This window comes from Physeter macrocephalus, chromosome 14 (assembly GCF_002837175.3).
Source record: "Physeter macrocephalus isolate SW-GA chromosome 14, ASM283717v5, whole genome shotgun sequence".
NCBI classification, from domain to species: Eukaryota; Metazoa; Chordata; class Mammalia; order Artiodactyla; family Physeteridae; genus Physeter; species Physeter macrocephalus.
The window spans coordinates 57,492,452-57,514,506 of NC_041227.1; the positions used below are offsets into that span (position 1 = coordinate 57,492,452).

Here is a 22,055-nt window from a genome sequence, read left to right on the forward strand (position 1 = left end):
ATCCTCCAGAACTCAAGTTCAAGGCAAATTCTTTCCTACCCTTCCATCCAGCCTCTTTTTTTTTTTCCTGGTCATTTGCTCTTCTTTTTCATTCTATATATCACATGACGTTTCAACATTTATTGGTTCAGTTATTTAATTAACACCTCTCTTCCCTCTAGGCCATCAATATGATGAGAGCATAGACTGTGTCTTGCTCACAGCTACTAACACAGTAATTGGCACTTAAGTGCTTAAGTTTTTATTGAATGAACGAGGGTTAAACAAATCCCATTATGGGCATTTATAAAGTTCCTCTTGGATCAAAGACGTTTTAATAGTGCTTTTTGGAAACCATAGGTTAAACCCTTAGAGGTATACATATTAGAATCACCCTGATTTTTTTTTCTCCATATATAATGCCTTCCATGGATCTTATTACATCCACCCCTGCCCTGTGAGAATCACTTCCACAGTGAGCCATTGCCATTGATGGGAACATGTGACATGCCTGTATCAGGATAGAAACCTAACCTGGGGTACCATGGCCTGAGGGTAGTGGCAGCTTCAGTTCCTATAAAACCTTTCCTCATGATGTCACAGTGTTTATATTAACCCCCAACCTCACGAAAATTCTCTTAACAAGTTTCTTTTTGTTTTTGCCAACAACTTAAAAATATTTGGGTGGCTTTTACTATGTAAGGGGAACCTTTTGTAAAACAGGCTGCCAGTCTCCCAGGAAACTGGGAAGAGAGAGTGCATCAGAGCTTCAGGAGAGCCTGGTCTCTTTCCACCATCAGGAGGAAGGGCGGGGGGAATTTTGTCCACTAAACAGCAGTGGATTGTTTCCAGTGTGCTAGAAACTAATTTTATTTCCATATCTGAGCATATAAGGTCACACCCTCCAAACTGATTTGGAATTTATATCGGGAGATGGGGAGAGAATAAAATAACTCAGACATGTAATAATAGCTATAATTTACTGAGTGCTTAATCTGTGCAAGGCACTTTTCTACACTCTTCACATACATTAACTGGGTCCTCTTCCCAGCAACCTATTTATATCTTTATTTTAGATCAGCAGTCTTCAACCTTTTTGACACCAGAGACCGGTTTCATGGAAGACAGTTTTTCCACGGACGGGGTGCAGGGGGAGGGGGGCGTTGGTTCGTCGGTAACGCGAGCGATGGGGAGCGATGGGGAGCGGTGGGGAGAGATGGGGAGCGATGGGGAGCGATGGGGAGCCATGAGGAGCGATGGGGAGAGATGGGGAGCCATGGGGAGCCATGGGAAGAGATGGGGAGCGATGGGGAGCGATGGGGAGCCATGGGGAGCCATGGGGAGCCATGGGGAGCGGCAGACGAAGCTTCACTCGCTCACCTGCTGCTCACCTCCTGCTGTGTGGCCCGGTTCCTAACAGGCCGCGAATGCAGCCCAGGGGTTGGGGACCCCTGTTTTAGTTGAGAATATCAAGGCACAGTCCACCCAGATACGTATGGTATCTTAGATTGGAGTCCTGACCTCAGGGGATTTCTAGCTTTACAGCTTTATGAAGGCCTTTGGGGCAGGGAGAAACTTGTTGGTCCCCGAGGCCAAAGTTTGCAGGTCTGGGGACAGCCTGACCTGGTGGAACTCCAGCCTTCCCACTTACCACCTGTGTGTATCTTCGGGCTGGGCAACTTCTCTCCCCTCTTAGGTCCTTGGTTTCCTCACCCACAAAATGGGGACAACGATACCTCCCTCCCTGCCGATGGGATTATTGGGAGGACTAAATTAGCTAATGAATGGACAGCACCTGGAGCAGTGCTTGGTACCCTGTAGCTGCCCATCAGATATGATTTCCCTTCCTCTCTCACTTCCTCCATCAGGTGGGTTGTGTGCTGTTCACACCTGGAGGGCACCTATTACCTCTGGCCTGCAGGAAGTGGCATGATTTCTGGAGGGAGTGAGCAGCCTTGCAGGGTGGGCAGGCCAGAGTTTGCTGAGATGGATGTGGCTGTCAGGTGGCCTGGGCAAGCCCCTGCAGCCCCTGATGCAAGGTAAAGGAATAGCTAGAACCTCCAAGTCTTTTGATTTTACAGCAGCTTGTTGGCCCAGACATGCTAGATCATGGGACTTTAGTGCAAGGCAGTACTGGGTCCTGGATTCAGACCCAGGTTCAAACCCTGTCTTACTGTGGAGCCTTAGGCCAATTTCTTCATCTCTCTGAGTCTCCATTTTCCTATGACTTGACTTGGAAGAATATTGGTAGTGACCTTGAAATGCCCTCAATAAATGTTAGCCCCTCTTTTTTAGAAACAATTATATGTATAAGGTTAAGAATTTACCCCTAGGAAGAAGTCACACCTTTCTCTGCACCCCCTGACATCCATGTACATTCTGGTTCTGTGTCCTGTGTCCCATTCTACTGTGTTCTCTACCATCAAAACGCCACCAGTCTAAAGAGGAAACCATCGAATATAGTTTTCAGGGCCCTGTACAGGGTCTGGCACAGGGAGGTTTAGGAAGTTCGTGTAATGGGGGAGAAGCATTTTCCTGACAGCAGCTCCATAAAACCAGAGGGACTGTAGCAACTGCCCTCCTAGGAGCGCCTCCTCTCACCTTGGTGAAACTTGGGAGGGAAGTAAAGAAGAGCTGAGATTTGGTGCCCTCAGCGGAAGGAACAGGGACAGGGTCTGGGGATTGTCATGGAGGCGGGAAAACTGGGCTTTGGCTTGAGCGTCAGACAACCCCGGATGCCCACTCCTAGCTGTGTGACCTAGAGGTAGCAGTTGTTAACCTGGCCAAGCCTCCATTTTATCCTCTCTGAAACGGATAGGATGGTAATACCCACTTCTTGGGGGCTCTTGTGAGAACCCAGGAGGAGTTGTAAAAGTACTCGGCAACCAGGAAGCATTCCAAGACTGGCTGCTGGGATTATTGTTGTCACAGTGGTCACAGCCTTTGCAAAGGCTCCAAGGTCCGGGGCCCCGGGCGCGCGCATGCGCACGCGCACCCGGTCAGCCAGGTGAGAGAGAGGCTGCCATCCCGCACCTGGCTTTTAACCCTTCACCTTCACGGAGCGGAGGTGGGCGGAACGGATGCAGAGACCGGGACGCCGGGTCGCGAGCCCGGCTAGACCTAACCCCGAAGCGAGGGGGCGGCTCTTCGGGAGCGCGCCTAGCCTGCTACAGGCCGGGGTCCGCGCGCGCCGCGGAGAGGGCGGGGAAGCGCGGAGGGGAGCGAAGTCTCGCGAGATCGCGCGGCGGCTGTAGCGGCGGCGGCGGCGGCGGCGGCGGCGGCGGCGGCGGCCCGGGAGGTGAGCTGCGGACGGCGGCAGCGGCGGCGGCGGCGGCTGCCGTTGGGGCTGAGGAGCGGGTGAGAGCGGCGGAGACCGAGGGCCAGACGGGGGAGCCGGCCGGGCGGGCGGCCCACGTCCTGGGCGGCCTCCCCAGCCGGCCCTGCGGCTGCAGCGGAGCCGCCGGGTCCGCGCCGTCGCGGGACCCGCGCGGGCGGGGCGGGGCTGCCGGGCCAGGGCCGCGGGACCGCAGGGCCAGTCCCCTCGCAGCCAGTCCCCGCGCGCGGGTGCGACCGCGAGGCGCGCCTCAGTTTCCCCCGGCGGCGGGTTGGCGCCGTGGACGCGGCGCTGCTGCCCGCGGCAACACCATTTATTGAGCCTTAACCGTCTGCCCGCGCTTACGCGGTTCCACTGCTGGGCTGCACGGAGAGGTGAAGCGCCCTGCCCGGGGTCACGGTGCTAGGACACGGTGGAATCGGGGTTTAAGCCCAGGCACAGCGAGTCCAGCGCCCCGCCCCGTACTAGCCTCCCATCCTTCTCCCCACCCCCACTCGCTGGGTTTTAGGGCTCGAGTTCTACTCCTCCGGTCCCGATTGGGCTGCAGAGGGTGTGTCTGGGGACCCCCTCCCCATACTTGAATGCATCATGGCATATGAGTTTATTGGGTGAGAGTCCTTGGCTTTTGTCGATTTCCCAAAAGGGTCCCTGCTCCCGAAATGGTCAATAACTTTTGTTTGGCCCTGTGTGAGGGCAGAAGTGGGCTTAAAAGCAGCGGTGTGTGCCGGGGGTGGGGCGTCAGATAGAATGGAAGTGGAATATTGGAGCCCAGGGCTTGCTTTAAGCAAAGGAGTTTGTTTTTGGTTAAGCACGTGATTCCACTCTTTGGAGCAGTGGTGCTCAACTTTGTCAGACCAAGGCTCCTCCCATTTGCAGCAAAAGTTTGTAAAGCCCCCATTACAGCTCTGAAATGAACTTCGTCAGTAATGTAACCTACCTACATACATAACTGAAAATCAGTGTGATGCTCCGATTTAAATGTAAGGGAGAAGTAAAAGGAGAACAATATATGACATGCATTGCCATATCACGTCTAGCACATACTGCTGTGCTGTACCTGCTTCTAGTGAATAAGCGTGGCTTGAAGAGAGGTAAAAATATCAGGAGCTATTTCATACAAGAAAAGGAAAGATCAGAGAGATAGACACAGGGGTAGGGGACGCCTAAGTGTTGGGATAAACTTTTTATGATAATGAAGAGAGAAACAAGTCCAGGTTGAATTAGGAATAACATGCCAAGATAAAGTACAGACTATCTCAGTCAACATGTAAATAATATTAATATAACCCCTCCATGAACGTCACATTTTCAAACGACATTGTAGGGCAGCTTTTGTGCCACAAGCTTGGAGGTACTGCTGCTTCGAGGCACCATGCTGGATTCCTACTGCTTATCACGGATAATAATGAATAAAATAATAGCTAGATTGAAGGGGTTTTTTTTTGTTTGTTTGTTTTGCTTTGTTTTTGATTCGGTGCCAGTATGTTACTTAGTAGTGTAGGTATGCTCAGTATTGTGACACTGCAATTATATGTTGAGTTAATGCATGGTGTGAGGAAATGGTCACTAATTTTCAGACACTAGTTATTATTCAATCTCAACTTCCCTCACGTTAGCTACCTTCCCCTGAATTACTGGGGTTTTTACATAGTTTCTTGTGAAAACTGTTTAGTATTGTGTTCTAAAGTAACGCCAGTTATGGTGATAAATCTGGCTGGTCATTGAAACGATTCTCAGGACCAGGATAAATCTTCATTATGTAAATCTGTTCCATGCATTGTGAGAAGTTCAAGCATCCTGGCTTCCAGACACTAAATGCCAGTGGTGTGCCCTAGTCACTTGATAACTAAACATGTCTCTTAGAGGACCGTACTAGCTCCTTTGAGATCCACTCTAAAGAACAGTCGTCGTTGTCTAGTCAGTTATAACAGGGAGGCGGGCAGAATCTAACTGACATTCAAACAATTTTGGGAATTTGGGAACATTTTTTCCCTGTTCTTTCTTTCTACTTACTAATATCCATATTAGAGGATTTGGTCAATGCATATTGTACAAGGGTAAAAACTAAAATGACCTATAATCATATTGTCCTCAGTCCTCCTAATATGATTCATTAGAAATTCTTTTCATTTGAAACTCTGTTAGTCTTGCTGCTATGGGGAAAATGCAAATTGAGTTGAGAAAGTTCAACTCCGACTATTATATAGCTACAGTGTAACATGATGAATTTCTTCAACTTGTTAAATCTACAAAGGAAGTTTATTTTTCCTTTTCCTTGGATAGAAAAATTGCTTCTTTGCTGTAAGATGTTTGTTTATTGTTAATTGCTTGTTAGTTTTGAAAGGTGCTATGGAAACAAGCATGTAAGTAAAGGCTTTTGTCAGAAAAGAAGGATATATTTTGTACCTGCTTTTTGTAATTGGAGAGAGTGTGACTATTGAACTTGAAACCTTTTATCCGGGCGTCTTGGTAGTTTCTGGTGGGATTAATCGGGTGAGAGGGAAGAAGGGAGTTGGGGGGCTCCTTCCTTTCAGAACATGAAGTTTTTCCCACTGCCTCCTCTCCAGAGGTCTCCCAGGTGCCAGACCTAAAGGTTTTTCCTACAGTGATCCTCTGATTATTTTTACTTCCCCTTGACCCATATGTTTTAACAGGACTTTAACAAACTGCGCTTATTAAGAAATGTGTTTGCCCTGTTTTGTTTTGTTTCAATAAATGACATGGCACCTCCTAGTAGGAAGGAAGCAGGGTTTCAACCCTGAAGTGTTACTGCAGTTGGCCTTTAATTGGGGTGGGGGTCTTTTCAGGGGGACATTATTTACTCATTAAACACTTATTGTGGGGGGAAAATAAATAAATAAATAGCCTAGAGATAGCTACATTGAATACTTTTGGATTGGAAAATTATCCAGATTGAGTGATTAATTTGTATTACTTTGTGCAAGCAGTATCATGTTCCAGGGTAAAAAGAGGTCACTCTTTTTTAATCACTATCTTTTAAAAAAATACTCATATGTACAAAAATGAACCAAATAATATTGCGTGGAAGTTGAAACCATTCCAGTGTTTAGGCGTGGGACAAATTGTTGTATGGACAAAAATCCATGCCTCTGTGGATGAAAATGCATAATATATGCATATCTCTGAGATTTATAATTAAGCTATTTCATTGATATATTTTTTAAGATGCATGTCTGAGATGGACTAGTATCTTAAAATTGACAAGTCATGGTTTAATTGGCAACTTTTGTTCTTTCTTAGTGGTACATAAAATAATAGTGTGTCTGGAAATGATGGCATCTTATCGATAGATGCAGTAAGATAGGGATATGTAGAAATTTCAGCACATTGATTAATGTTTAACACCAAAAACTTTATACAAAGGATGACTTGCAAAATGAAGATACATAACAGTTCCAGGTCCTTCCATCTCAACTAGAATTCTTTACTTGGAAGATGCCTTTAAAGATTTTCCCCCCATGTAAAACAAATGGAGAATCAGTGTTTGTAAATATAAGAACCATTTTCAAAATGTTTAGAAGGAAACAAACTGGTGATTTTTCATGGAGAGCAGATGGTATGGTTAATGTGTTTGAAATAGTTAATCAGACAGTATAACCAGGCAGATGTATGAATATGCCTTCTTGGGTTTTTTTTTTCCCATTCTGGAAGGTTCATGGGTCCACTTATAAATGAAAGTCGTCTCGAACGAGACATCCTTAAATTGAATTTCAACAATTCACTGTTATTTTAATAAGACATATGCTTGAAAATGTATTTATTCCAAGTTAAAGACAGAATTTATATGGGAGGCTACATGATGTCTCCCAGCCTGGAAACCTGTATACGGACTCTGCTACTGAGGCCAAATTTCATAGGAAACTCAGCCACATGAAGACTACATACCTTCTTCCCCAGGTGGATTTGAGCTTTTCTTCTCAAGTGCACTCCCAAACCAGCAGCACATCAGCAGCTTCCTGGAGCTTGTTTGAAATGCTGACTCAGGGACTCACCCCAGACTTACTGAACCAGAATCTGCTTTTTAACAATATCCTCCTCCAAGTGATGCATGAGGATGTGTAAGAAGCATTGGACCAGATCACTGGCTCTCCAACTTGAGTGTGTATTACCAGAATTGCTCCCTGCCACTCCCAGAGTTTCTGGTTCAGTAGGTCTGGGCTGGGGCTTTTTTAACCGGTTCTCAGGTAATGCTGATGCTGCTGGTCCAGGGACCATACTTTGAGAAGCATTAGGCGAAAGCATCCTCGTTGCACTTTCCTGTTCTCTCTTCTGATTCCTTGCCCCCCAAATAGCACTTTTATAGATTATTATAATCATGTGCTTTAGCTTGATTAAAGAAAAAAAATCAGATTGTCTTGTATGATTTTTAGTGATGGCTACACTAATCTTGCTTGTTAACATCTAATTTCGGAAAAAAGTTCTTTCATTTTTATTTACTATTACTTTTTTAATTGAAGTATAGTTGATTTACAATGTTGTGTTTTCAAAATGTTTAGAAGGAAACAAACTGGTGATTTTTCATGGAGAGCAGATGGTATGGTTAATGTGTTTGAAATAGTTAATCAGACAGTATAACCAGGCAGATGTATGAATATGCCTTCTTGGGTTTTTTTTTTCCCATTCTGGAAGGTTCATGGGTCCACTTATAAATGAAAGTCGTCTCGAACGAGACATCCTTAAATTGAATTTCAACAATTCACTGTTATTTTAATAAGACATATGCTTGAAAATGTATTTATTCCAAGTTAAAGACAGAATTTATATGGGAGGCTACATGATGTCTCCCAGCCTGGAAACCTGTATACGGACTCTGCTACTGAGGCCAAATTTCATAGGAAACTCAGCCACATGAAGACTACATACCTTCTTCCCCAGGTGGATTTGAGCTTTTCTTCTCAAGTGCACTCCCAAACCAGCAGCACATCAGCAGCTTCCTGGAGCTTGTTTGAAATGCTGACTCAGGGACTCACCCCAGACTTACTGAACCAGAATCTGCTTTTTAACAATATCCTCCTCCAAGTGATGCATGAGGATGTGTAAGAAGCATTGGACCAGATCACTGGCTCTCCAACTTGAGTGTGTATTACCAGAATTGCTCCCTGCCACTCCCAGAGTTTCTGGTTCAGTAGGTCTGGGCTGGGGCTTTTTTAACCGGTTCTCAGGTAATGCTGATGCTGCTGGTCCAGGGACCATACTTTGAGAAGCATTAGGCGAAAGCATCCTCGTTGCACTTTCCTGTTCTCTCTTCTGATTCCTTGCCCCCCAAATAGCACTTTTATAGATTATTATAATCATGTGCTTTAGCTTGATTAAAGAAAAAAAATCAGATTGTCTTGTATGATTTTTAGTGATGGCTACACTAATCTTGCTTGTTAACATCTAATTTCGGAAAAAAGTTCTTTCATTTTTATTTACTATTACTTTTTTAATTGAAGTATAGTTGATTTACAATGTTGTGTTAGTTTCAGGTGTACAGCAAAGTGATTCAGTTATACATACATACATATATACACACATATATATATATATTCTTTTTCGGATTCTTTTCCATTATAGGTTATACAAGGTATTGAATATGGTTCCCTGTGCTATACAGTAGGTCCTTGTTGTTTATCTTTTTTATATATAGTAGTGTGTATCTGTTAATCCCAAACTCCTAATTTAGGAAAAAATTCTCTTTTAATGCGTGTTGGATTTTGACTCTAGGTGATAAGTAGTTCTTTTTCTCTTCGTCCTGTGAGTTATACTTTTAACACTTTAAAATTCTTTTTGTATATATAAACTGTTCATGTGGTTCAAAAACTAAAATGGAGTATTTTGAGGAGTCTAATTTCCAACTGTGTCTTGGTCTAATATGCTCCCTTCAGCCACAGATAATTTTTTCTATTTGTTTCCTATAGATGTTTGCTGTTTCTTTGTGTAGATACAAGCAGATACCAGTATGCTCTATATACCCCCTCCTTTTTATATAAAATGTAAATTATTCTGACCCTGTTTCTTTTTTTTCAGTTAGTATACCTTTAGTATCTTTCTACATTAGTATATAGAAAACATTTATTTAACAGATGCAGAATATACCATTGTGTGGCCTGTGCCAGAGTTTATTAAGTAGCCCCAATAAATGATGAAGTATCCCAATAAATGATGGATACTTGAGTGTTTTCCAGTCTCTTGCAGTCACAGCCTGTGGTGAATAACCTTGTGCACATATCATTTAGTATATGTGAGGTGTATCTGTGGGGTATCTTTCCAGAAGTGGGATTGCTGGGTCAGTGAGTAATGCATTTATAATTTTGATAAATGCTGCCCTCTTTCAGGGTTGTACAATTTTGAACTCCTGCAAGTAATGCATTAGAGTACCTGTCTCCATAGCCTCTCCCAATAGAGTGTTTACCAACCTTCGGATTTCTATCAGTCTGATAGGTGAGAAGTTACTCCTGGTGTTCATGTGCATTACTTTGATTATGAATGAGGCTGAGCGTCTTTTCACATGCTTAAAGGCTGTTTCTGTTTCTTTTTCTATGAACCATCTGTTCATGCCCTTTCTGCATTTTTCTTTTGGATCGCTTTTTTCTTATCAATTTCTAGGAATTTATAAATTAGAGAGATTAGCCCTTTGTGATGCGAGTTGCAGTTTCCTCAAGCTTGTCATTTTTTAAAAAATTACTGTCATGTATTTTGGTATAGAGAAGGCTTTAAAGTTTTTTCTTTAAATTTTAAGTAGTTAATATTTTATGGTGTCTGGATTTTGAGTCACGGAAAGGCCTCCAAGAATTTGGATTTGGCCCATATTTTTTCTTTCAGTGTTTTTTTCTTTTATGGTTTCATTTTTACACTTAAACCTTTGATCCATTTAGAATTTATTCTGGTGTTCAGGAGTGATATATAGATTCAACTTTTTCCATATGGCTACCAGTTATCTTTACCCATTTGTTTCAGAATACAATACACCTTCATTATATTCTGAATTTCCAGATGTATTGGGGTGCATCTCTGGACTTTCTGTTCTATTCCATTAAGTCTTTCTATTCCTGCACAAGTACACATTATTGGTTTTATAAAATGTCTTAATGCCTTGTAAAACTAGTTTCGCCTGTTGCCCGTCGTTTTCCTGGAAATTCTTGCTTGTTTATTTTTCCATGTGAACTTTAGAATCATTTGTCAGTTCCAGAAAAAAAAAAAACTTAAGCAAATTGAGATCGTGTTAAATTTATAAACTAACATAAGGAGAATTTATATCTTTCGGATATTGAATTTTCCTATCCAAGAACATTGTATATTTTTTCACTTGTTTGGTTTTACTCCTGAATCCTTCTGGAGCATTTTCAAGTTTTTCTCATATAGGTTTTGCCCATTTCTTATTAAATTTATTGTGTGTGTGTGTGTGTGTATATATATATATATATATATACATATATGTGTGTATATATATATTGTTTTTGTGAGATCTTCTCTTCCTTTATCTTTTCTAAGTTTTTTTTTTTAAGGTTTGTTTTTTTGTTTTTCTAATTTATTTATTTATTTTTTGGCTGCATTGGGTCTTCGTTGCTGTGCGTGGGCTTTCTCTAGCTGCATTGAGCAGGGGCTACTCTTTGTTGTAGTGCGTTGGCTTCTCATTGCAGTGGCTTCTCTTGTTGTGGAGCACAGGCTCTATGCACGCGGGCTTCGGTAGTTGTGGCACGTGGGCTCAGTAGTTGTGGCTTGCAGGCTCAGTAGTTGTGGCACACGGGATTAGTTGCTCCGTGGCATGTGGGGTCTTCCCAGACCAGGGCTCGAACCCGTGTCCCCTGCACTGGCAGGCGGATTCTTAACCACTGCGCCACCAGGGAAGTCCCTGTAAGTGGTTTTGATTGTTTGTATGAAGGCTGTTTATTTCTGTGTAAGTACAGAAGTTTATATACCCTGAAGTTCTAAGTAGTTTTAAACAGATGTTAAATTCTTCAGAATCCTTTATACATTTTTGCCTAAGAGAAAAGAAAGCCTTGGGAGTCAAGCTTACAGTTAAATTCTGTGGCTGCACTTCTGAGCTCTGTGGACATCTGGGGATCTATTTGACTACTCTGAGCCTCAGTTTCCTAATCAGTAAAAGGAACATTTCTGGCTTGGTAAGAATGTTGGGAGAATTAAAAAGAGCTTGGGACTCATCACTTAGTGCCACTTCCATCACCATCACTGCAAGCGGAAACATAGATTGAGGTTGCTGTGCTCTTTTTCTTCTTCCTCTTTCCCCTCTCACCTTTAAAAGAGAAAAAAAGAAAAAAAGAAAAATAATAAAATGATGCTAGACTTGAAGTTAAAAGCAAGTTGTGATTCACTCCGAGCAGGATAATCAGCATACTGAGAAGAGAATAAACTCAGCCCCGTGTTTGAGGCCCCTCCTGCCTGCTTTTCTAGCCTTGCTGCTGTTTGCCCTCTCCGATGCACCCTGACCAGAGGCTGCTTAGCTTTCCCCACAGGCCCCCTGTTTCCTATAACGCCATCCCTTCCACCCAGAATGTTCTGCTACCTAATTCTACCAGTTCAGATATGTGCTGCCCTGCACCCAGTAAAAAACACGATCTGTCTCCACGTGTAGCTTGTCGGTCCTATAGCTTGGCCTTGATAGACTGGAAACTGTGAGGAGGGAAACTATGTCCCTCACATCCACCAAAGAATGCAAAATACCTGGCAAAGAGCAGACACTCAGATATTTTAAAATAAGTATATACATAATTGACTTTGATCTTTCTTTTGCCTCGTATTATGTGTCTGGGTAATTCACCTGTCACCCAGTACATTGTTAACCCCTTGAAGATAAAGCTTATGCCACTTCTCAATAATAATAGTAACAGTAATAATAATGGTGGTGGTGGAGGTGGTGAGAGGCAAATGGATTTATTTTATATAAGAACATGTAATAATAAAAGTGAAAGTTGATGTTCATTGAACATTTATTATGTTACAGGAACTGTTTTAAAGTCCCCTATGTGGATTATCTCACATAACCCTCAGCAGTCCTGTGAGTTGGATCCTGTTATTATGCACGTGGGGAAACCGAGGCACATGGGTTTATGGACTTGCTCAAGATCAGACAAGCTAGGAAGTGGTAGAGCTGAGACTCAGATGCAGGTGTTCTAAGTCTAGCAGCCCAGCTTTTCACCTGCTGCAAGGTTGAATACAGTCATGTGTAGGTTCTCCAACCATTTAAGAGAAGTTATTTATTCCACTTGCACCTGCTTATTTTCCTTCCCAGTCATGCCATTTTAGTAACTTGTATTTTATTCTTTCTGATTCCTCTCAGACTTCATGTTCTCCAGGAGGCTTTCTCTGACCACCCTGCCTGGCATGAGTAGATGTTCAATTAAAAGTAATTTTAACTTTTTCCCCCCTAGGTTCACAGTAAAGGTGCTAAGAAAGAGAATGTAAGACAGGAAAATAATTAAATATTTTTACTGAGGTAAGTTTTTTATGATTCAGTTTTTTTAAAGGAAATGTCTCTTATTTTTAAAAAATTCCTCTCCATAGCCTGCTTTCTTAAGATGTAAGAGGGAAAAAAAAAAAGATGTAAGATGGAGATTGTTTTAGGAGTGTTAAGTTCATAGAACCTGAGGTTCTTAAGGTAGATGCCAGGAATGTGGGCTGTTTGAATAAGGTCATTTGGCTTCCTTACTTCTTTGACTTGAATCTTTAAATTTCCATCATCTCATTGTTTTAAAGCGTGGTGCTGAGAAGGAGGTCCACAGGTGGAAATCCATAAGCTGTTTGGTGATTATATATACTTGCAACATTCAGTGAAAACTTTGATTTTAAAGTAGGGAGTTGAAGGGATTTGAAGCCACTTGGTGAGATTGCAACACTTTATTTTCTTAAATGAAAATGTGTTGTTTATTTTCTTATTATAATAGTGAGAAAAAAACCTCCCTCAATGACACCTAATTCCTGCCACCCAGAAGTGGCTGCTATTAATATTAATATTTTGGTGAAAATCCTTTTAGAAATTTATCTATGAATATAGAAGTATTTATATACAAATCTTTAAATAAATTGGTTTACACTATATATGGTGGTCATTTTTAAATGCAACAATATTTTTATATATCTCTACACATGAATTGTAAGAGACATGCATAATCATATATGATCATTTTACTGACCATGTAATATTCCATTGTTTTAGAGGCACCATACTTTATTGAATCATTCCTTTGATGACCATTTAGATTGTTTCTAGTGGATAATAGTGTGTTGATTAACCCTGTACTTATATCATTGTATATGTGTTCATTTATCTTCTTAGAAGTATAACTACCCACACTGAGTTTTGTTAATCTTTTTAATCCTTGCCAGTGCAATAGGAGAAAAAAATGGTGTTTTTTTTTCTTTTTAATTTTATTCCTTTATTTATTTTTGGCTGCATTGGGTCTTCCTTGCTGTGCATGGGCTTTCTCTAGTTGCAGCAATCAGGGGCTACTCTTCATTGCGATGCCCGGGCTTCTCATTGTGGTGGCTTTTCTTGTTGTGGAGCATAGGCTCTGGGCACATGGGTTTCAGTAGTTGTGGCATGCGGGCTCAGTAGTTGTGGCGCACAGGCTTAGTTGTTCCGTGGCATGTGAGATCTTCCCGGACCAGGGATCGAACACGTGTCCCCTGCATTGGCAGGTGGATTCTTAACCACTGCACCACCAGGGAAACCCCAGTATCTTTTTTGAGAAAGCAGGGTTTTTGACTGGAGTAAACCTTTTACGTTGTTTTTTTAAGATGTTGGGGGTAGGAGTTTATTAATTAATTAATTTATTTATTTTTGCTGTGTTGGGTCTTTGTTTCTGTGTGAGGGCTTTCTCTAGTTGTGGCAAGCGGGGGCCACTCTTCATCACGTTGCGCGGGCCTCTCACTGTTGCAGCCTCTCTTGTTGCGGAGCACAGGCTCCAGACACGCAGGCTCAGTAGTTGTGGCTCACGGGCCTAGTTGCTCTGCGGCATGTGGGATCCTCCCAGACCAGGGCTCGAACCCGTGTCCCCTGCATTAGCAGGCAGATTCTCAACCACTGCGCCACCAGGGAAGCCCCCACTCCTTAATTCTTATCTGTACCATTGCCCTGATTTTGACTGTGACCATTAGATTTTTGCAGAGGAATCCCCAGGGTAATGTCAAAAAGCATTTGAGACTCTGTAGAACTGCCCTATAATTGTTTTTCCTTTTCACCAGAACAGGTGAGGTTATGATTGCTACTCTTAAGGAAGAGACGGAGTGCACTTACTATGTTCAAATCTGTCTTTGAGGCTTCCCATATAGATGAGGGAAACGTGTCCCTTTGCAACTCTCAAAAAGCAAAATTATACTATAAAGAGAGTTACACAATGAATGGAATTCATCATTGAATTTCTCCAGGAGAAGTTATAATTAAGTTGCAGTTCTCGGGATTGTGATAGAACAGACGAGTGTCCTTGACAGGACGGTAGCCTCTACATTCTCCACCAGAATTTGGCTCCCCTCTGTTTTGACCCCCCCAGACACCAAGTGACAAATGCCATATTGATGACCCAGGACTATTTGGATCACTCCAAGCTGAGGCTAAAAGTAGCTCAAGGACCATCTGTAAATTGTAAGGATATTACATTTCTAAAGAAATAAAGGACACAAAAAGCTGATCATTCAGTCAATAGGTCAGTCAGTTCCTTGGTGTCTCAAAGCTTCCTCTACTTGCTATCAATTAATTAAGGTATAGAGTAGCCTAGAGGGAGGAAGCACCCATCATTTTGACAGATAAAACATATTTTGATGTTAAAACAGGCAGCAATTCACCAACCTGATTGAGCAAATGTCTCAGTATTCCTAGTAGATTTTTTTTTAAGTCTCACAAATAGTCAAGGCAAAATTTCTTAAGATTAATTTGAATTTGCAGAAATAAATATCCTGTTTGTCTACTTTCTCTTTTACACAAATTTAAAAAGCTGGCCTTGGAGTGAAAACAAACTTAGGATCCTCAGAGAATGTGCCACCTAACTCAAGGAAGGCTTCTGTTTGGGGAACAAGACGCTGGCTTGCCTGGGATCTCCTGAAACACAACCGAGGCAGGAAAGAATTGTGAGTTGTGAGGATCATGCAGGCGTTTCACCCAGGGCTGGAAAGGGTCTGAAACACCACCGGTTGGATTCTCTCTTATCCAATTTCTGCATAGTTCATTTTTTTCTGGACCATTGTTTTAGAAAGTTCTTCCTCATACTGACCTAAACTCTGCCTCCCTATCACTCTGTCCCTTTGCTTCTCTTCTAAACTTCCTGGAGTCCCTTCTATTTAACAGTCTTTTAGGGACATGCAGACACTGCCTTCTCCCTTTTTCACCCCTCAGCTCTCGTCTTCTCGAGGCCAGGCACACCCAGTCTTCACAACTGTTCCATGTCAGATCTGTCTTCACTCTCCTGGTCTCCCTTCTTTAGGCCAATTATAATTTGCCTAGAGAAATGTTTTCCCTCAAAGAGAAAAAACACAATACTCCAGGTGAGTTGAACACATCCCTTATTCTAAAAACTGGATATTCAACAACTACAAAGTCTAAATATGAATGTTTAAAATGGCAAAAAGAGTAGGATTTCACTGATCATTAGACGACTTCAGAATTTTCTTTAAGACCTTAAGATACAATACCAAACAAGTAAAAGTGATAAATTGCAAATGTACATATACAGATGTAGACATATGTGTGCACACAGGGTGGTCCACTTGACAGAGGGTCCTTACAAACCACAAGATTGCTTTTGCTATTTGGGGTCTTTTGTGTTTCCATACAAATTGTGAAATTTTTTTTTCTAGTTCTGTAAAAAATGCTAGTGGTAGTTTGATAGGGATTGCATTGAATCTGTAGATTGCTTTGGGTAGTAGAGTCATTTTCACAATGTTGATTCTTCCAATCCAAGAACATGGTATATTTCTCCACCTATTTGTATCATCTTTAATTTCTTTCATCAGTGTCTTATAGTTTTCTGCATACAAGTTTTTTGTCTCCTTAGGTAGGTTTATTCCTAGATATTTTATTCTTTTTGTTGCAATGGTAAATGGGAGTGTTTTCTTAATTTCACTCTCAGATTTTTCATCATTAGTGTATAAGAATGCCAGAGATTTCTGTGCATTAATTTTGTATCCTGCTACTTTGCCAAATTCATTGATTAGCTCTAGTAGTTTTCTGGTAGCATCCTTAGGATTCTCTATGTATAATATCATGTCATCTGCAAATAGTGACAGCTTTACTTCTTCTTTTCCTATTTGGATTCCTTTTATTTCTTTTTCTTCTCTGATTGCTGTGGCTAGTACTTCCAAAACTATGTTGAATAAGAGTGGTGAGAGTGGGCAACCTTGTCTTGTTCCTGATCTTAGTGGAAATGGTTTCAGTTTTTCACCATTGAGAACAATGCTGGCTGTGGGTTTGTCATATATGGCCTTTATTATGTTGAGGAAAGTTCCCTGTATGCCTACTTTCTGCAGGGTTTTTATCATAAATGGGTGTTGAATTTTGTCAAAACCTTTCTGCATCTATTGAGATGATCATATGGTTTTTCTCTTTCAGTTTGTTAATATGGTGTATCACATTGTTTGATTTGCGTATATTGAAGAATCCTTGCATTCCTGGAATAAACCCCACTTGATCATGGTGTATGATCCTTTTAATGTGCTGTTGGATTCTGTTTGCTAGTATTTTGTTGAGGATTTTTGCATCTATGTTCATCCATCAGTGATATTGGCCTGTAGTTTTCTTTCTTTGTGATGTCTTTGTCCTTTTATAAAGACCTCTTTCATTTGATAGTCTTACATAAAGAATTTCCTCATCGAGAACATACCTGTGATTCTCATGTGTAAGTGAGACACTCTCTTGGACTTCAAATGTGATGAAAATGTTAAAATATGTTGAGTTCTTTGTTTTTAGGTCTATTGCCCTGATTAACTCATTATAAATATTTTAAAATTATTGACAACTAACTAATTGTCTTGGATACTGAAAGTTTTCCTTTATAGAGAGTAATACCTTTGTTTTTTATTCATTTACAGTGGACCTTAAAGAAACTTTAAAAACTAACTTCTTAACATCTTTCAAACATGGATACTAATTGTAGAATAGCATACAGAATGTGATTTACAAATTTGGGTGATAACAGAATATTACTGAGTTATGTGAATATGTATTCACGTGTAAACCTATGAATATTGATGTTGAGTCTCATCTGTCCAAAGGATTTTGCCAGTTTCTGATATGAATGTGAGATCTAATTTTATGTTTGTTTTAGATTTTATTTCAATCAAGTAAGGGTTACCTAAGGAAGGTCTCACATGAAACAGATACCAGCTTTGTTATTGACCTACTGTTTGTTCTTTGACTTAATAAAAAGCCAGTTAAAATTCATCTCTTTTTCCTTGACATAAAATGTATCTTATAGAATGCCTTTCATGTAGGTGCTTTACTTTTCACTCCAAGTTAACATTATTGAGGCTGGGACCAAGGGTGTTTTATTCACCATCTTACATCCAGCAACTAATGTGATATCCGGCACATACATGGCAGACAATCAGATCGTTTTTGAAGCAATTAATGATTGGTGAATATCATCATTGTTAAGTTAGAATTAAGATGTAAATGAGAAGTGCCTTAAATTTTAATTAAGAAATTTAATTTCTTGGAGAATAAAACTAGCATCTGTGATTTTTAAATGCATCTAAATCTAGACATGCATAATTGTAGTGACACTTGCTACCATAACATTTTGTGATGTTTTGTTTGGACTGTTGATTTGGATTCTGTCCTGTTTCTTTGCAGAATCACATATACTACTGTGTTTTAAATCTGCTTTTTTGTCTGTTTTTTGTTGTTGCTGTTAAGGGCAAAGTAAGTGAACTAGGTCAGGTACTAGATCTTATTAAAGAACCCTATTTGTGTTTCATATTACAGACATGGGAATATCTTTCAGTTATGTTATTTGAAGACAAGGATAAAGTAAATGCCCCCAAATATATTTTAAGTCATAATGGAGAGAAATTGAGTTATATTTTAATTGGGGTTCAGCATTTATTAAAAATAAAAGTAGATAAATAGATTGCTAGCCATTAGGAAGAATGTGTAAATCTTTGTTAAGTATCCTGCCTATTAAGCTTTTCTGACTCATAACCAGTTTTTCATAGCCAAAATAAACAGAGAAAATGGAACAATTATCTAATAGATTAAAGCAATGTTGAGGACTCTTGTTTCATACATTTTGTTTCCACTGGAGTATGGGAGTCTAAAGAATGCATGTGCTAGTTTTAATCAGTATTTTAGCAGCAGTTATTGCATGTAAAAAATTTAACTTATTAAATAATCCCCTAGCAATTTTTACTTGTACTTTAATTTTCTTAGCAACTCCTTCCTTAATAAATAGTCTAAAGTTAAATCTAGGCAGACTTGAAAGGAAATTATTGCGTCTTCATTAGTAGAGTCTAAATTAATTAGATTTCCTGGACTTTACCCTCTGATAGCATATTGTGGCTGAGGATGTGATCCTGTATTCGTTTTCTAAAATACCCAAAGTTCTGGGTTCTTATATCTCTTTTCTGCGGTAGTATAGGGATTTGCTTATATTGTAGCTTTCATTTCACTGATGAGTTAATTTCTTTAATTGCATGCTTTAAAACCCCAATTCTAAAAATACTCTGGGAAAGTGAGGCATTACTAGTAGTAGTAAAACTGGAGTCTTAATTAAACTTAAGACTTTATCATTTATTTCTCCTTTTAGCTGCATTTGTAAAAATTTTTATACTGTATTTAAACAGATTTCAAGACATTCTTAGTATTTAATGGGTTGGATTCTGTGCATTTGCAAGTTTCTTCCTATTTTAGGCATAAAGGTTAAAGTTTAGACTGGCAGTGTAAGTGGTTATTTGATTGGAAAGTTAGAAAGAGGAGAAGTTCTGTCTTCATATACAAGGTGTGTGGTGGTAGAATATTTAGGTGAAACTCTTTCATGGTCAGGGTGAGAGTACTGAACTGCAGTAGGAGTGCAAAAAACTTGTTAAGCACTTATATGCGATATAGATAACAGCTCCCTAGCAAAGCCAGCACTCTGGCCTTACTCCTGTAGTATCTGTAATGAGTTGGTCTCTCACAGAGGTTTTTTTTGTTGTTGTTTGTTTTGGGTTATTTTTGTTGTTTGTTTTGTTCTGTTTTTTTGTTTTTCTAAAGGACTGTATTATTTTTCACTTGTGAGATCAATGTTTTATTTTTTATTTTATTTATATTTTATTTTTGCCTGCGTTGGGTCTTCATTGCTGTGCACAGGCTTTCTCTAGCTGCGGTGAGCAGGGGCTGCTCTTCGCTGCGGTGCACGGGCTTCTCATTGAGGTGGCTTCTCTTGTTGTGGAGCATGGGCTCTAGGCGTACGGGCTTCAGTAGTTATGGCACATGGGCTCAGTAGTTGTGGCGCACGGGCTTAGTTGCTCTGCGGCATGTGGGATCTTCCCAGACCAGGGCTTGAACCCGCGTCCCCTGCATTGGCAGGTGGATTCTTAACCACTGCGCCACCAGGGAAGCCCCCAGAGAGGTTTTATTAAACTCTGAGTCTTAAGGGGAGAGTTTTGGAAAGAGGGGTAGAGAACAATAGCTTTGGGCCACAAGTTCCATAATGAACATGGTGCTTAGTGAAACTCTCCAGGAATAGCTATGGTGCTTAGTGAAACTCTCCAGGAGTAGCTATCTCCAGCCTCCGAATGTCCCATTGCCCTTGAGACATTTCCCTCCTTGCTAACCCTAGAAACTTCTCCTGGTGTTGTGGTGTGATGGAACATTGTCTGGAGCTGGGCGGAGGGAGTCTGACCGTCTACCGCTGCAGAGTCTAGATGGTCTCTTTAAGTAGACTTCCAGCATGGGAGTGTGGCATATCCTAGCACTGTGATGACAAATATGGGAAGTCCATACAAGCTTTACCTTCGTTCCAGTTTGTTCAGAGAGGACACCTGGTTCATGGTGAGGGTTATGTTTGTGTCTGCTAAACCCAGTAAGTTTTGTTTTAAGTAGATTTCAGTCTATTCTAATGTAACAAAGTTTTTCAGTCTGAATGTTCTAGCAGCCATCACTCAAACATTAATTGCTGTCAGTGGGAAGGGATATCCTCCTACATCTTTTCTGGAGCGCTTGAAACCATCCCACTTCCTTTTTCTTTTACCTTAAGAACTGATTACTGACACTTGGGAATTATAATCAGATTGCATCAATCTTTATGGAAAGGTTACCAATTATTGCACTGGAAAATAGGCATTTGTCTCTCATAGTAAGTGTTTCTCTTGGTGTGTCTCTCTCAGTTCATTGCTTTTAAATACCTCTTAGGTGAATGAATGCTTTGTGTCGTGCCCTGATTTAATACATTTAAAACAGACTTTATTGATGGCTTTCTTACTTTCAGTTATATGGGAGGGGGAATAATTTATTCAATATGGAATTTTCATAGGGTATTTCGGTTGCTTAGACGTCCTTGGGGTAGAAAAGAAAGGTTGATGTCAATTACTTACACTGTGATACAAGCTCCAGAATAAGTATTTGCATTGAAGAGTTGAGAGCAGTGAGGATTTTTATGGTGGGGATGTACATATAGAGCATTGGACTCTACCTTTTGTGTGTATTCTCTTGATTCTGAGGCTAGATACTGTCACTCCAGTTTTAGAGAATAGAAGGCCTTGGTTGTAAGATTTGTCCTTCGGCACTCAGCTAGTATGCTTAAAACAAAAACGAAAAACAAAGCAATGACTTGAATCCAGATCTCTCTGGCTCTTCTTGTGTACACCAACAGAGAAAAGGGTCTCACAGTTGTCAGAATGTTTCCATTATTGTAGATTAGTGAAATGTTGGGTGGAATGAAGACACAGCTGCTTTATTACCACCATCACCATCATTCTTACCCTCCTTTTTATTTCTAATGTTCTTCAACATTAACTGGTAAAGTTTAGGAGCCTGCCAGGGTATCTGGCTCATTGTGTTCAATACAACATAGGCTTGTTTAATTTAGCAGTGCTCTGAGATGAAAGGTTCATGACGGCCAAGTACAAACAGACCTTCTGTGGGATGTTAATTTTGTTATAGGAGAGAATGCTTGTTTTTCCTTGCTCTGTGCTAATAAAGAAGCTGGCACATTTTCTCAGGAGTTAAAAAGGACTTGGACTTGTTTAAATCTGTGTAATCAAAGGGAAGTGAGTGGTTCTGATAAACATTTTTCTTTGTGCAGTCTTTGGTTAATTCCATTTCATACCTGCAGAGAATTGCAGTGTGCTCTTTCGTTCTTTCCTCTTTTTACTTTGGATTTGATATTATGGTTGGTCATTGTAGGGATTTGGTGGTAGGAAAATAAATCATTTCCTCGTTTGAACAGATTGTGTGTTTTTTTGTTTTCTTTTATGACAGTTATCCTGTAGCAGGCAAAGTGATTCAATCAGACCCCTACACAGAGGTGTCACTATATGATTTTGTGCGGTAATTTTTTTTTGTAACAGCTCCATTGAGATGTAATTCACATACCATAAAGTTCACCCGTTTAAAGCATAGAATTCGGTGGATTTTAGTATATTCACAGAGTTGTTCACGGATCCCCACTGTCTAATTCTAGAACACTTTCATCACCCCAAAAAGAAACCCCAGGCCTAGTAGCAGTCAATTTCCATTCTTCCCTCTCGTTAGCCCGTGGCAGCCACCATTCTACTTTGTGTCTATGGATTTTCTTATTTAGAGTATGTCATA

General features: G+C 40.7%; 1 protein-coding gene across 11 annotated transcripts in view; it reads left to right on the forward strand.

The window, feature by feature from the left end:
• Nucleotides 1–3,257: 3,257 nt before the first annotated feature.
• MRTFB (myocardin related transcription factor B) overlaps nt 3,258–22,055 on the forward strand; it is a 201,477-nt gene continuing 182,679 nt past the window's right edge. For 9 of the 11 annotated variants that reach the window (XR_003683183.2, XR_003683181.2, XR_003683182.2 and 6 more), the window contains exon 1: nt 12,752–12,770. The gene's annotated coding sequence lies outside the window, so the exon portion shown is untranslated. Of the gene's footprint in view, nt 3,337–12,751; nt 12,771–22,055 lie in introns of those variants that run through there. The other 2 variants (XM_055090870.1, XM_024123289.3) reach the window with 2 other exon arrangements.